This window comes from Dipodomys merriami, unplaced genomic scaffold, assembly GCF_024711535.1.
Source record: "Dipodomys merriami isolate MVZ:Mamm:240054 unplaced genomic scaffold, mDipMer1.0.p SCAF_14, whole genome shotgun sequence".
Classification (NCBI taxonomy): Eukaryota; Metazoa; Chordata; class Mammalia; order Rodentia; family Heteromyidae; genus Dipodomys; species Dipodomys merriami.
Window position 1 is genome coordinate 33,909,034 of NW_027202715.1, and position 14,247 is coordinate 33,923,280.

Sequence of the window (14,247 nt, forward strand, 5' to 3'; positions counted from 1 at the left end):
CGATTCCTGTAACTGGTGAGGCAAGTTCTGTGAGAGGAAAACTCCCAATTGTGCAGATGAAAAATTCCAGCAGAAACAAAATGCAGGGTGTCATGACTCAGTGACAGTAGGCTATACCTTCTATTTCTCATATGTTGAAATCCAAAATCCTCATTACTTGATGTAGCTTCTGTAGTTAGCATGACGATTACCAGCTCTGTATGCTGAGTGTGCCACTGAGGAGCTGTATAACTTCAGGCAAGTCCCTTAACCTCTCTGTATTGCAGTTGCTTTTGACTTTAAGTTAGGTTTAATAATAACAGAGTGAAGAGAATCACAGACACCAGAGTCCAGACATTCTGCTCCTGTATTTCCTATTATATGTGGGAAATTACTTTCCTTCCTGTAGAAGCCAGTCCAAGTCAGGGCTTCTGCTCCTTAGATCACCAAACATCCTATCTGATATATTTTCTGCTCATACCACTGATGTATCAGATTAGTGCATAGATTGTATTCCTATGGTAACCCTATGTCTTTATAGGTGGGCTTTCATAAGTTTGCATCAGATTTAATTCCTTTGTTTTCCCCCTAGATCCTTATACTGGCAGAGGAGAAAAGGGGATGTATGTACAGCTGGATGAGAGGGAAACATATCACTGGTTTCCTGTCATGTGGCTAACTATAGAAGTGGAGGACACCACACTGAGTTCCACTGAAGCCTCTGGCCCCTCTCCCATGACCTTTCCCCAACAAGTCAAAACAGAGCTCCACATCTGGAAAGCTGGATGGTTTTGAGCTGTCTGCTTCTGCCTAGAGATTGCTATACAGCACATTATCAGGAGGAAAGGGAAGGGATGGGAAGGAGAAAGAGATTACATTAGTGCAAGGATGATGATTTGGCCAAAGGAACCCAAGTAGCTTATGAAATGTGTTGTTTGGTCAATTCATACTTTCAGAAACTACCATGCAAAATATAAAGTTTTCAACTTTTCCTTGAAAATTATTTCTCCAGAGCTTTGATTGTTTTTTAACCTATGCCATATGCCAGCTAATCTTGTCTACATTTCCCAATAACTGATTTTCAGCTCTTGGAAAGCCGGACCAGACCTTGGTACTACCAGGCATCATCCTCCAATGACAGACCCTCGTTTACTATCTCTGTAACAGAGATAAAAGACAGTTTTGCTTTTGCCTTCTATTCCCTTCTTTCCCTCTACATATTCTTTTTTTTTTTTTTTTTTTTTGTCAGTCGTGGGGCTTGAACTCTGGGCCTGGGCGCTGTCCCTCAGCTCTTCAGCTCAAGGCGAGCACTCTACCACTTGAGCTACAGCGCCACTTCCAGTTTTCTGGTGGTTTATTGGAGATAGGAGTTTCACGGTCTCTCCTGCCCGGGCTGGCTTTGAACCGCAATCCTCAGATCTCAGCCTCCTGAGTAGCTAGGATTACAGGCGTGAGCCACCAGCGCCCAGCCCTCTACATATTCTTTATTCTGCCTTTAAGAAGAGAGGATAGAAGACCAATTTTCTATCTCTGTAATCCCAGCCACAGCCTTAACAACTTCATATTCCAGAAGATTGATCTGCAGCCCCCTCTTGGCTACATACTCCCAAAGCGACACATCAGCCTGCTATCAGGTGTGCCACGCTTCACGTCTGTTGTAAGGATTAAATACTCTCCTATCCCAACTTACTGTACTCTGTAACTCTCAAACTCCTAAACACCAGCTGTTCCTGGTTTTTCAACCTTGGCCCCCAGCTCCCTGCTACTCCTATCTCCAATCTACTAGCCAGTCCTGCTTCCTTCTTCTCCTTAAAGACTGGAGCTCATGATCTAACACTTCAGTTGCTCTCTTGCTGGTGCCTTCACCCAGGTTACCAATCTCCAGTTCTGAATCAATCCAAATACTCCCATGCTTGGTATTCCTATGACATGTAAGGCAAGTTTATATATAGATATATGGGTTTTTTGGTAAAAATACTGTACAGAGGGGTTACAGTTACATGAATAATGTAATGAGTACATTTCCTAATGAACATTGTTGCCTTCTCCTTAGTTTTTCCCCTACCATCTCTTCCCTCCCTATCTTCTCAACTCTACTTATACCCAACCCCCTGCTGAAGTTGTAAAGTTCATTTTCAACATAGTGTCTTGTACATTTCATTATTACAATGGGTCAACTTGTATCCTTATTTAAGCATTTTGTTATTTCCCTTCCCCTCCCCAAATTAGAAAAATGTATATACAAGATGCAGGGCACCAGAATCAAATACAGTGAAAACAGGAGTTATACCATGGGGGAAGGACATACCAAAGAAACAAAAAAAAATCACATATACATTATAAATATGTTAAAAAACAATAGTAAGAAAGAAAAAACCACTTGTGTCCCTATATGGGGTTCATTTCGCTTAACATCGTCTTATATGGTCATATGTACATAGCTTTTTGTTGGTCGTCGGGCTTGAAGTCAGCCTGGGCACTGTCCCTCAGCTCTTCGGCTCAAGGCTAGCACTCTACCGCTTGAACCACAGTGCCAGTTCCGGTTTTCTAGTGGTTTTTTGGAGATAAGAGTCTCACAGACTTTCTTGCCCCGGCTGGCTTTGAACTATGATCCTCAGATCTCAGCCTCCTGAGTAGCTAGGATTACAGGCATGAGCCACCGGCGCCCTGCTTGTACATAGCTTTTGACCTTTTCTGCTTGTCCTAGACATATACTAGTTATTGCAAATAAGGGAAACCATGATAGGGCAAGTTTTGTAAGGGGAAAACTCCCAGTCATGCAGATTAAGAATTGTAGCAGAAACTAAGTTCTGGGCATCATGACTCAGAGACAGTATTGTACCTGTTTCTTACATGTTGGAATTTGAAATCATTACTCTGTATATTCATCATTTTCCTTAGGTAGCACAATGGTTGCCAATTCTGCATCCTGATTATGCCATTGAGAAGCTGTATAGCCCCAGGCAAGTTGCTTAACCTTCCTAGCTGCTTTGATTTTAAATGACACCTTTTCAAGGTTACATAGGAATTTAGTGAGTTACTTATGTAATTTTAAGCGTGCTTGGAATTTAGTTTCCAAAATATTAAGGAACTATTTTATAGAGACAATTTTTTTGCCTTTAGGATTGCCCTTTGTATCCTAGCCGTCTAGTTATCATCCTTTTTTCTCTTTGATATAATTTGAACACAGATCTCTTTCTATGTCCTCCTTAATCTGTAATTTTACTCTCTCTCTTTCTCTCTCTGTCTCTGTCTCTCTGTCTCTGTCTCTGTCTCTCTCTCTCTTCCTCTCTCTCTCCCCCTCTTTAAACGTAGAAGGAAAAATATGGGGGGGAGAGGGAGGAAGGAGAACAAAAAGCAGAGAAGAAGCTCCTGTCAGAATCCCCTACTCTAACATTGATTATTTTCTTTTCACAAAACCAGCCTCTGAAGCTGTCTGTACTATCATTCCACCGTAGTGGAATGGAATTTGCCCCTTGTCTCCCTAGCAAGACACTCAAGCTGTTCTTGTCCTTGTCACCTATTGTTTACTGTTACCCAATTTAACTGGCCTCTCTCTAGCACTATTATCAAAACTGGTTCTCCCCTAAAGCTCCACGACAAGAATCTCTCCTGTTTGTCCTTCTTTTCTATAGATCTCTGCTTTTTACTTTTTTATGAGCACTCATGATAGATGTGGCATTTATTCATTCATTCAACAAATGCATACTGAATGCTTACCATAGGTTGGAGTCCTGTCTTAGTCTGTTTTCTGTTGCTAGTAACACAATACCACTGCCTGGGTAAGTTATAAAGAAAAAAAGAAGGCTGTTCCAGCTCGTAATTCTGGCTCAAGGTCAAAGGGCTGTATCTGATGATGCCCTTCTTACCAGGAGTGTACAGAGACAGCAAGCACAGAGCAGCATATGATTTTAAAAAATAGAAATAATGGAAGAGACCTAGTCAAACTGGCTCTTGTGGCAGACCCACGCTGGAGACAACTCCATGCATCCATTAATCCACTAATTACAGGAATGAATTAATCTACTCAGGAGAGCAGAACCTTAATTATCTCTTTAAGATCTCATTTGGTCCTACCTGTTTATAGCTCATAATAGGGATGAAATTTCTACAAGGGTTTCAGAGAAGATAAACCATATTTAGACCATAGTAGATACTGGATGGGCTGCTGAGGATAGTCAAGCAGGAATGGCAGAAGCTCCATGCAAGAAGCCACTCATGTCAGTGTAGACACAACACAGACCTATGAGGTCAGAGGTTGTGCCGGGGCAAAGACATTGTGAATAAGACTTGCAGTCCTGCCCTTATAGTTGGCCCAATGAAAAAGGCCAACACATAACTAGACAGAGTATAAAAACAAAGGTGCAAATGCCCAAGCTATGCCTTGGGTACAAAGTAAGGTCAGCCTGGTTATCCTTCCTTATTCTTCACCCAGCTTCATAGCCCTTCCCTCCAGTTTCCCCAGAATATTATAGCCAGACATCGATTTTTAAGTGATCCTCAAAGATGATGTTCAAATTTTGCATTTATTGTTCCAAATAGCAAACTGCCTGCTAGACCTCTCACCATATGTCCTGTCCGGCACCAAGCACCAAAAAATATCAATATAAATAAAAGGCTCACTGTGAAGCATTAGCCTTACTTCTCATCTGTATCACCTCAGCAAGACTCATAGCTCAGCTTCCTAGTAGGCTTTCCTTCAAACTTCATTTTTGGCACTATCTATGTAAAATATAAACTAACCAACGCCAACTGATACTCCAATCTTAGGCTTAGAAGCTGCCAAAGCAGACTCGTAAGCTCATAGTTCAACACACAAGACATTAAATGCTCTTGCTTGTGCCTGTCCTCTGGTCTGTCCTAGCACCCTATCTATATGCACCAGCACCAAGGGGCCATCATGGAGAACTAGCAGTGCTTTTTAATCACGGTGTACTTTTCCACCTCAGTGCCATTGTTCATGCTATCTCTGCTGCCCAGAATGTTCACCTTGTACATTTCTGTATCTCTTTAATGGCTTGAGCAACGTAGGCTGCCTTAAGTGCATCCAGCTCTAAATTGCCACAACAGACAGCATTAATCACAACATTGTGGTTCTTTGTACACACACCTGTCTTCCCTGGGAGATGGAGGGTCTGTGGGCCTTCAGTATCCAGAACATGCTGGGTACACAGTTAATATTTGCCCAGTGAAGAGATAAAACCATTGATTTCATTTAACATGTTTGAATCAAAATATTTTTATTGGAGACTTTACAGGTAATTAATTCTCATTGATCCAGTTTACATGTCTCCTCCTAGCTTCTGTTTACGACTATTAAAAGTTAAACCAAGCTGGGCGTTGGTGGTTCATACTTGCAATCCTAGCTACTTAGGAAGCTGAGATTTGAGGATCACAGTTCGAAGCCAGTCCTGGCAGAAAAGTTCATAAGACTCTTATTTCCAATAAACCACTTAGAAAAAGCCAGAAATGGCACTGGGGCTCAAGGAGTAGAGCGCTAGCCTTGAGCACAAACAGGCTCAGGGACAATGCCTAGGCCCTGAATTCAAGCCCCAGGACCAGCCAAAAAGTTAAACCAAAACTTCACCTTACTACAGTCTTTTCTGTAGCCAATTAAGTCTACCAAAATGTAAGAATTTACAAGGAAAGCAAGAAGACCCCATGAAGATTCTGAGATGCAAATCTGATTGTAGCAGCTACTTAATTTCATTTGAAGTTTTAGCAAGATCTTCATCTCTTAATAAAATTGGAATGTATAGTTGTCTAAAGTTTATGGGGTTTTTTAACATAGAAGGTTAAGAAGTCAAAGAAATATTTTAAAAATCAAGGAAATCAACTTCATACAACATAGAGAGTTAATCCTTGAAACCATGGCCAGCCATTTGTCCCTGTCAGATGAAACATCCTATGGAGTACCTTACATTTATGAGTACTTATTTGTTCTTTACATGGGTGCTTTGACTTTTTTGAGAGTGTCTCTAAATTTTAAAATTAAGTTAATTAATTGTTTCTTGACAGGATTTGTGCTTAAATTTGCCAAACAGCCACTCAGCACTGAGGTCAGGATCTGTATCAGCGAAACACAGTGAGTCACAGAGCCCTGTGCAGCAGGGACGTAAACTTAGTGAATAATTGCACAGGGGTGAAAAACAGTGACAATTTACTCAACGACAGGGGAAGACTGCTGTATATTGAACAGAGAAACTGTAGACAGGAAGCAACAAAAATATGAAAAATAAATCACACTCAGTTGTTTTAATCAGGCATGCTTATAAAATGCCATAATAACCATTTATTACAACAATAAATTGAAGAGGAATATGATCGTTAAATATGATATCACTAGGTGGTTTTCAACCCTGGTTAGACATGAGCTTCACTAGAGAACTTTAAAACTACCTATTTTGACCCAGTCTCAAAATTACTGAATGGGAATTTTTAGGGTAGAACATTGACAGTAGTATGGTTCTTTTCCCCAGGTGATTCTAATGTATAACCAGCTGAACCATTGGTATAGAGTCTTGAATCAATAGATTTATGCATGTGGAGCTGTCAAGTATCTACCAGAACAAACTATATACCTTTGATATGAGTTATGCCTGTTGGAACTACATGTTCGTTATGATTTAATAGTGCCAGTAAACGGACTTTCCCATCTCTGAGTGAAGAAGCAACCCTGTATTATTTCTTACAACAGATTTGATTCTGTTGTGTGCATGAAATTATTTTGTGTATGGTTCTCCCATCAGCTATGCTGTGGCTGTTTTGAAGTTACAGATTCAGAGAGCTAAAGTTGCTATTTCAAGAAATACAGCTGGTTTCAATAGATAAATATGAGCTCATTTCCATGGAAAGTATTTCATCAAGCAAAGCAGAGTTGCAAAAACAATACCAGTTGTCCCCCAAATAAGTAATTGCACCATTAGTTTGTAATAAGTCAATGAGCAACAAAATGATAAAGTGTGCCCAGGAACATGTTGAAAAATTATAGTTTATACATGTTCTGAGAAATAAATTTAAAGTGTTTGTGTAAATATGAATCCAGGCATCATAACAGAGTTTGGGGTAGGAAAACTGATTCTTATGCAACTTGAAAACTAGGTTCAAATCTCATCTATTATCTCAAGTAACTATTTTTGTATTCATAAGAGACTCATAAATGGGAATTTCTACCCAGATAGTGATGAACTATTTTCGACATACTCTTGAGATTCAGAAATTGAAGGTTTACTCTCTTTCAAGTGAAGCAGTCAAACAGAAGTCATTGGTATAGAATCAAAAAGTTGCTATGACATATTTTAAATTGAATGAGCAAAAGTAAATTCATTAACTAATCTTTGTCTATTATGTCATGACTAGAGTTCTTTGTTGCTTTTCTTGGTTAAATCACACCCAGATTTCTTGCTTCCATTTCTAAAATTGGAGAAGAAGCTTGTAAAAACAGTTGAATAGAAATAGAAGTCTTCCTGTTTTTCTTGTACTTTCCCAATATTTTATACTGGCTGTTCTATGCATAAGTAGTAGTTTGTTAATATTGCTTTGTTAAGTTTTAAAAGCTTTTAAGATTTTCCTTTTTCATGGATACCAAATTCATAACATAAACACTATTTTTTCAGACTAGAATCTTTAACTTTCTTTTTTGTGGTGCTAGTGATCAAATCCAGGGTCTGTACATGCTAAGAAAATGTTCTACTACTAATTAACCATTTTAAAGTGAACCTGTCAGTGTTGTTCTTTTTTTTTTTTTAGCAAATCCATAATATTTTGCAAGCTAACTCTTAATCCTAGAACATATGCAGCACCACACAAAAGAAGTTCTGTGCCATTATCACTCACTCCCAGTTCCCTCTACCTCCATCTCCTGAATTCTGTGGATCCTCTGGTCTCTATGGAGTGTCTCTTCTGGACATCTCATATAAGTGGAATAATACAATAGAAATTCTCTTGTATTTGATTTTACTTACATTTTTAAAGTTCATATGTTTACATAGATGTAAATATAAATACATAGATATGTGTATATATGTATGTGCATACCCACATGCACACACACACACACACACACACACACACACACACACACTCTGAAATCAGGTCCTTATACCCACTAGGCAGGTACTCCAGGACATGAGCCTTCTGCCCAACATATTGTTAATATGGCTTACTTTCATTGACTATTATAGTTTAGATGTCAGATGTCCTTTAAATATGCATTTATTAACAGAGTAGTACTGAGAGGTGGTGGAACCTTTGAGATATAAAGTTTTATAAAATTTCCTTAGGTAAATAATTGAGGATATGCCTTTGAAGAGGATTGTGTTGCCCCACCCATTCTCTCTCTCTCTCTCTCTCTCTCTCTCTCTCTCTCTCTCTCTCTCTCTCTCTCTCTCTCTCTCTTCTCTCTCTTCTCTCTCTTCTCTCTCCCTCCCTCTCTCCCTCCCTCCCTATGTTCCCCCTTTAATCTTTCCCCTTCCTAGACAGAAGGCTAGGAGTTTTCTTTGCCATGCCCTCCCAAAGCACCAAGAATAAATTTGTCAAATTAATTAATGAGCATATTGACTAATTAACTAATTACATCAACTTACTACCTGACTACAGCAACTGCTCTACTGCCCTCCCCCCAAATCAATGTATGCTAAATAAAGGAGGGATGAGTTTGATGGGGCCAAGTAATATGTGAATGCAGGCAAAAAATCCACTTCTCTGGGTGCCTAGTAGACCTAAAAAATTCTGACTCTCTCCTAGTGTTTGACAGGGTCCACCTTTAAATAGAACATTAATAGGATATAATGGCACTTCCTGATGTCCTTTAATGTAGATAAAATTAAAAACAGAGACAGGAAATCTTTGTGCTCAAAAATCTCCCCAACATCTTTAACTGTTGGATTTGGCTTTTCTCAATTATATTATATATTATAATGAGTTAGTTCATAGAAATATGAAAAAACTACTCATGAGAAAATGCCTTCAAATTTAGACTTCAAAAAAGCAGAAGTAAAGCATTTGGTTAGGAGAGAAATGCAAAAAGAACCCTAAACATTAAAACACTTTCTTTTTGGCTTTATAAGACCAAAAAACTGCCAAGTTCATTTTGATAAGCTTTTGTTAAGAACAACAAACATGCCTGAACTTGCAAATCATGCTGTTTTGAAGAAAATGCAGTGCAGAGAGTTAGAAAATGCTTAAAACAGGAATGTCCGATTAAAAAGGAAAACTAATATATTGTCTGTTTTCCCAATGAGTTATGACTGTGCAGCCTATTCACATGGAGGAGAATGGGGGAATCAAGACACAAAGTGATACAGAGTAAAACAGAGCACCATCTACATGGATACAGCCAGGTATATCTTACAGACTAATACAGTCAGTCTTCTATACTAACATGGTAGCACCAACACTCATTAACTTTAAAGTCACCCCAGTGAAGTTCCCGAAGTCAATGAACCCCAAGTGAACATATGTTCAATAACTAAACGTAAGAACTCCAACTCATCTATTTTAGAAAGTCAGTTCATAAAAGCCAAAGCAATTTCCTCTGGGTTTGTTTTGTTTCCCATGATTACAAAACAAATCAACAGAATCATGGGATTGGAAGGAAGATAGATTTAGAACATTTATCTTCTTCAGGCAAAAATTGAAATTCTCTTCCAGCTGCCTAAGAAAATCCTAGACAGTTCCTAATAAATGAATTGGAACTTTAGCCCCGCAGGATCAAAGTTCTTTGTTTTGTTCACTGGCAAAACCTACATGCCCAGAACAGCACTAAGACACTCAGTAAACATTTGTTGAGCTGACCTGCATGGCATGAGCTTGTAACCCCAACACTTAAGAAGTAGAAGGACCATGACAAGTGGAAGCCAGCCTGGGACTACATAGCAAAGGGAAGGCCAGGCTGAGTAACATGTCTAGAACCTGTCTTAATTAATTAAAAATCAAAATTGATTTCAATTGAAATACTAAAAGTGTTGCACAATGCTAAACTGCTAACTACATCATTTTAAGATTCCTTTAAATTGTAAGCCGTGACTTCTATTATAAGTCATTAGTATTAATCACAATAAATGATGCTCCTTTACAGCCAGCCACTTTGCTCAAGCCAGATCCACCATTGTAAATCATGCCTTTAGCTTTTGGCAGTAATTACTGCAGACAACATGGAATCGGAAGAAACTCCCCAAGGACAATCGCAGTAGGCTTACTCTTGCCTAATTCTCTGTTAGGTGTTCGCCTGAGACATACCTGCACCTTCATCTTGACATAAAAAGACTTAAAATATTGCTTAAAATTAAGAACGTATATAGATAAAAGTAAGGATTCACATATGTGATATATAATATGCAAACACATTTAAAGTTGTGCTACCAAGTCAGTTTGAACAAATTAACCCTTGTCTTCTATTTCAGAATCTTAGAAGCCAGTTTAAAAATAGAAAAATAAAGAAAATATAAGGACAGGGGACTGATATTAGATGACTGACTCTAGTCATATCATTTTTGTTCAAAATGCCTAGAGATGAAGTGCCTAGAAAATTGGCCTAGCAAACAGCAAAAATGCTTGATTTGGGGTCTCATTCCATCTTCCTATAACTAGCCAGTCTTGCTCACCTGGAGCTGAGCTTCCAGCGGTGTGAGCCGATGTGTTTGAATCTAGTAAGTGATTAATTTTTTGGTTACTAGGATCCTGTGATTACAAGTGATCAAAGTCAGTCACTCAATAACTCCTTTCCTTCCTGTCCTTCAATGCTTCGGCAGACACTGAGGGACCCCGTGGGAGAACTCAAGTTTATCATGATTTAGGAAGGAAGACAATTGGGGCAGTCAATTTCAAAAGCTGGTGCGCTCAGACACCTGTAGAAACATGGCGGGGGAGGGGGGGGTTAGAATTTGGCAGGACTGGCTTTCCTTCTAGGTGAAGCCGGCTGAGCCTCTGGAGTGCCCAGCAAAGAATCAAATAGGAGGAATTAATTACAGGCCCAATCAGTGGAAGTATTTTGCTTAGAATGCAGAATCGTGAGTTCATTTTAACGGGCATCTGTGATTTTCCTAATGGACTAGGGGAGAGGGCGGCCCGGGGTGGGGAGGGAAAGGGAGAATGAAGTTTAATTCATTAAAAACTTTGAAGTCTAGTCTGATCACCCAAGGGGAAATAAGTATTTTAGTGGGATACAGAGGTGGGTTGTAAAAATGCAATGAATGCAGAAAATTTAGACGTGGGGAGGAGGGAGCGGGAGGGGTGGCGAGGGAAAGACGTGGTCTCCGGCCAGCGGGAAAGTCTGCATTTGGAAACCGCAGGAGATGGAGATCAAAGCCGTCCAGCTCCCCAACCTCGGGCTCGGCGGGGAGCGCGGTGCCACGCGGTGAGCGCGGGAAGCACTTTCCATCCCTACCCGCGACGCGCGGGGCTGCCACCCACAGCCGTGGCTCTCGGGGCACCGGGGCAGCGACAGCGGGGTGGGCGGGGGAGAGAGAGGGGAGGGGGAACCCGAGTTCTCCGACAGCTCCCGCGCCCCTCCGCCGCGCCGTCCTACCTCGGACGAAGCCCGGCCGCGTCACCTGAGCCTGGGCGCCCGGCGCGCCGGGGCTGCGCTGAGCCGAAGGCGCGTCCCCGCACGGCTGGCTCCGCACGCCGCGGGAGATCCACAGACCTGCTCTCCCCACGTCGGGCCCCCTGGCTACAGCCCCCCGCACCCGGGTCCCGCCGCGTCCTCACCTCGCGGGGACCGCTGCAGCCCTGGCGGTGGCGCACCGACATGTCCCCCCCACCGTGGCCCCTTCCCGGGCCCCAGGCGCTGCGGCGACCCGCGCTGGCGAGGGAGGGGCGGGGAGAGGACCCGGAGGAGGCACCGTGGATGCCGGGGCGGGGAGGAGGAGGAGGGCAGCGCCGCGCGGGGGGGGGAGGGGAGGGAGGGAGGGAGGGGGGATCGCGGTAAGCGGGTCCCCCAAAGGCACTGGCTGGTTCCGCCTGGGCAGCCCAGGGGACGCGCCGCCGGACGGACGAAGGGGATTTATCGCCGGGATCCGCGCAGCGCGCCGGGCTCGGCCGGGGGTGAGGGGCGCCAGGGAGGAGGGACGCCTCGCGGTTATGTAATGCACGCGCCCGCGGTGTCCGGGACTGTCCGGGCCCCGGGAAGAAGACGTGCGTGCCCCTGCCCTGCCCGGACAAGCCGAGGGCCTGGTCCGTCCTCTCGTTCTCTCGTTCACTCCTCTCTCGTTCTCTGTCTCTGTCTGTCTCTGTCTCTGTCTGTCTCTGTCTGTCTCTGTCTCTCTGTCTCTCTGTCTCTCTGTCTCTCTGTCTCTCTGTCTCTCTGTCTCTGTCTCTCTCTCTCTCTCTCTCTCTCTCTCTCTCTCTCTCTCTCTCTCTCTCTCTCTCTCACACACACACACACACACACACACACACACACACACACACACACACACACACACACACACAATTCTTTCCCTGCAGGGTCAAAGAGCAAGCAAGCTCTCAGGAAGGAATCATACAAGGGGAGACTACTTTAGATCTACCGGGCTGAGATCTGAACCCTGCCAACTCATCCCAAGAAGCAGCCATGGAAACCGGAGCATCGCAGGTTTAGTTAAAGCATCAACTGGACCTGGGTTCCATTCTGCTGAAAATCGCATTGCTTTGGGCCGTTTAACAATTCTCTGAGCCTCAGTCTCAACTAGAAATCAATGATGGTAGTGGCCATCATTGCTGAGAACCGAATAAATGAGTTTGACTCAGGAGCCCAGCATGTAAAGCAGGGACCAGGAAAAGTAGACTTTGTAAAGGAGCTGCCCAGATCCGCCAGGAGGTACTTTAAGTACTTTTACTATAAGGGTCTCAATTTGTCTGATTATAGAGCAAGGCCCCTACAAAGACTAACAAAGTCTGATTTCAATTTCTTCGAGTCTACATCCTTTTTACTCAGGGTTGTCTGATGACCAAGGGTACCAGGGGAGAACCATGTAAAACTTTTTAACAAAACTCCCTAATGGTTCAGGTAAACATAAAAGTTTCGAAATAGACTTTTGGAAAACCTGAGGAGACCACTGATCAATAGTAGGAAATATTTGCTACTTACTTTCTCACACAAGGAGTTGAACTCAGAGCCTGGGGCTTGCTGGCTTTGTTCTTGGTGGCCCGATATCACTTGAGTCTCCCGAATTGAAGTCTCTTGGATTTTTCTGGCAGCACTGGCTTCCAGTCTCAATCCTCCGGATCCCAGCCTTCTGAGTAGCTAGAATACAGATGTGAGCCACCAGCACCCAGCCAACTTGTGGTGTTTTATAGAAGAGTCTAAGAAAGTCATTTCTCATTTTACCTTCTGGCTATTTTGTTTCTTCTCCTCCCCTCCCCTCCTGTCCACCATAAATCAAATTTAAGTGCTATTTTCACTTGCAAAACTACTCTAAGTTAGATCTCAGTGATGATTAGTGAATATTTGTTTCAAACACGCCTAAGAGGGAACAAATGCAGTGTGTAAAAGAACTCATTAGCAATGGAAATAAGCCAATAAATGCAGGAGCAACGTAAGCCCAGAACTCTGAGCTGTGAAGGTCTTTAGGTTAAAGACTTCAACACCTTTTGTGTTTTAAGAAAAACACTTCCCTCAGTTAAACATTCTTTGGGGTGGCATATAAAGTTCCATTTCTATTTAAATAATGTAAGGCAAGGAGTTTTCTTTAAAGAAGAGGTTTTAGAGACAAATAGCACAACCTCACTGATTTTCTTCTAAATCACAAATCCTATGCCTTTCACAAAGCCCAAAGCAAATATTTTGTTGACTCCATGAAGTGCTGTGTCATTGTTTTAACCCTAGAGTGTTGAGATTTGGATTGATTATATCTTGGGCAGAGTTCAGTAATAGTAGGCTTGCTGTTGTTGATGATGATGATAACTAAGTATAGGGAATAAGCAGAGCCTGATTGGGAAAGGTGACTGACTTCCTGTAGGGCTCTTCTCCTAAGGCTGTGGAAAGTATTGCTGTCCTACAGGTGAGCATGTAGAGGGGGGTGGAAGGAAGAAAGGAAGCTCTTTCTTCTTAAGTTGGAGGGTTGAAGTTTCTGGAGGGAGAAGAAAGAACCCTTCTGTTTATACTCAGTGAGAAAAAAAAAAAGATTATTTGTCTGGTCAAACTTTAGTTCTCAACTTTCTGTGGATCATTCGAGTATTTTTTTTAAAACAAAATCTAGTTCTAGCAAAAAAAAAAAAAAAGTAGTTAACAAAACCCTTCCTCCCCCATATCTGATCAAATCTGCCCAGTTGGACTTCATGTCCAAT

The 14,247-nt window shown here is 42.1% G+C and overlaps 1 protein-coding gene across 3 annotated transcripts in view; it reads right to left on the reverse strand.

The window, feature by feature from the left end:
• Positions 1-13,289, reverse strand: part of Slc16a12 (solute carrier family 16 member 12) — a 74,663-nt gene extending 61,374 nt beyond the window's left edge. The window contains exon 1 of one of the 3 annotated variants that reach the window (XM_070021164.1): positions 13,049-13,289. The gene's annotated coding sequence lies outside the window, so the exon portion shown is untranslated. Of the gene's footprint in view, positions 1-11,506; positions 11,580-11,688; positions 11,767-13,048 lie in introns of those variants that run through there. The other 2 variants (XM_070021161.1, XM_070021166.1) reach the window with 2 other exon arrangements.
• Positions 13,290-14,247: the final 958 nt, after the last annotated feature.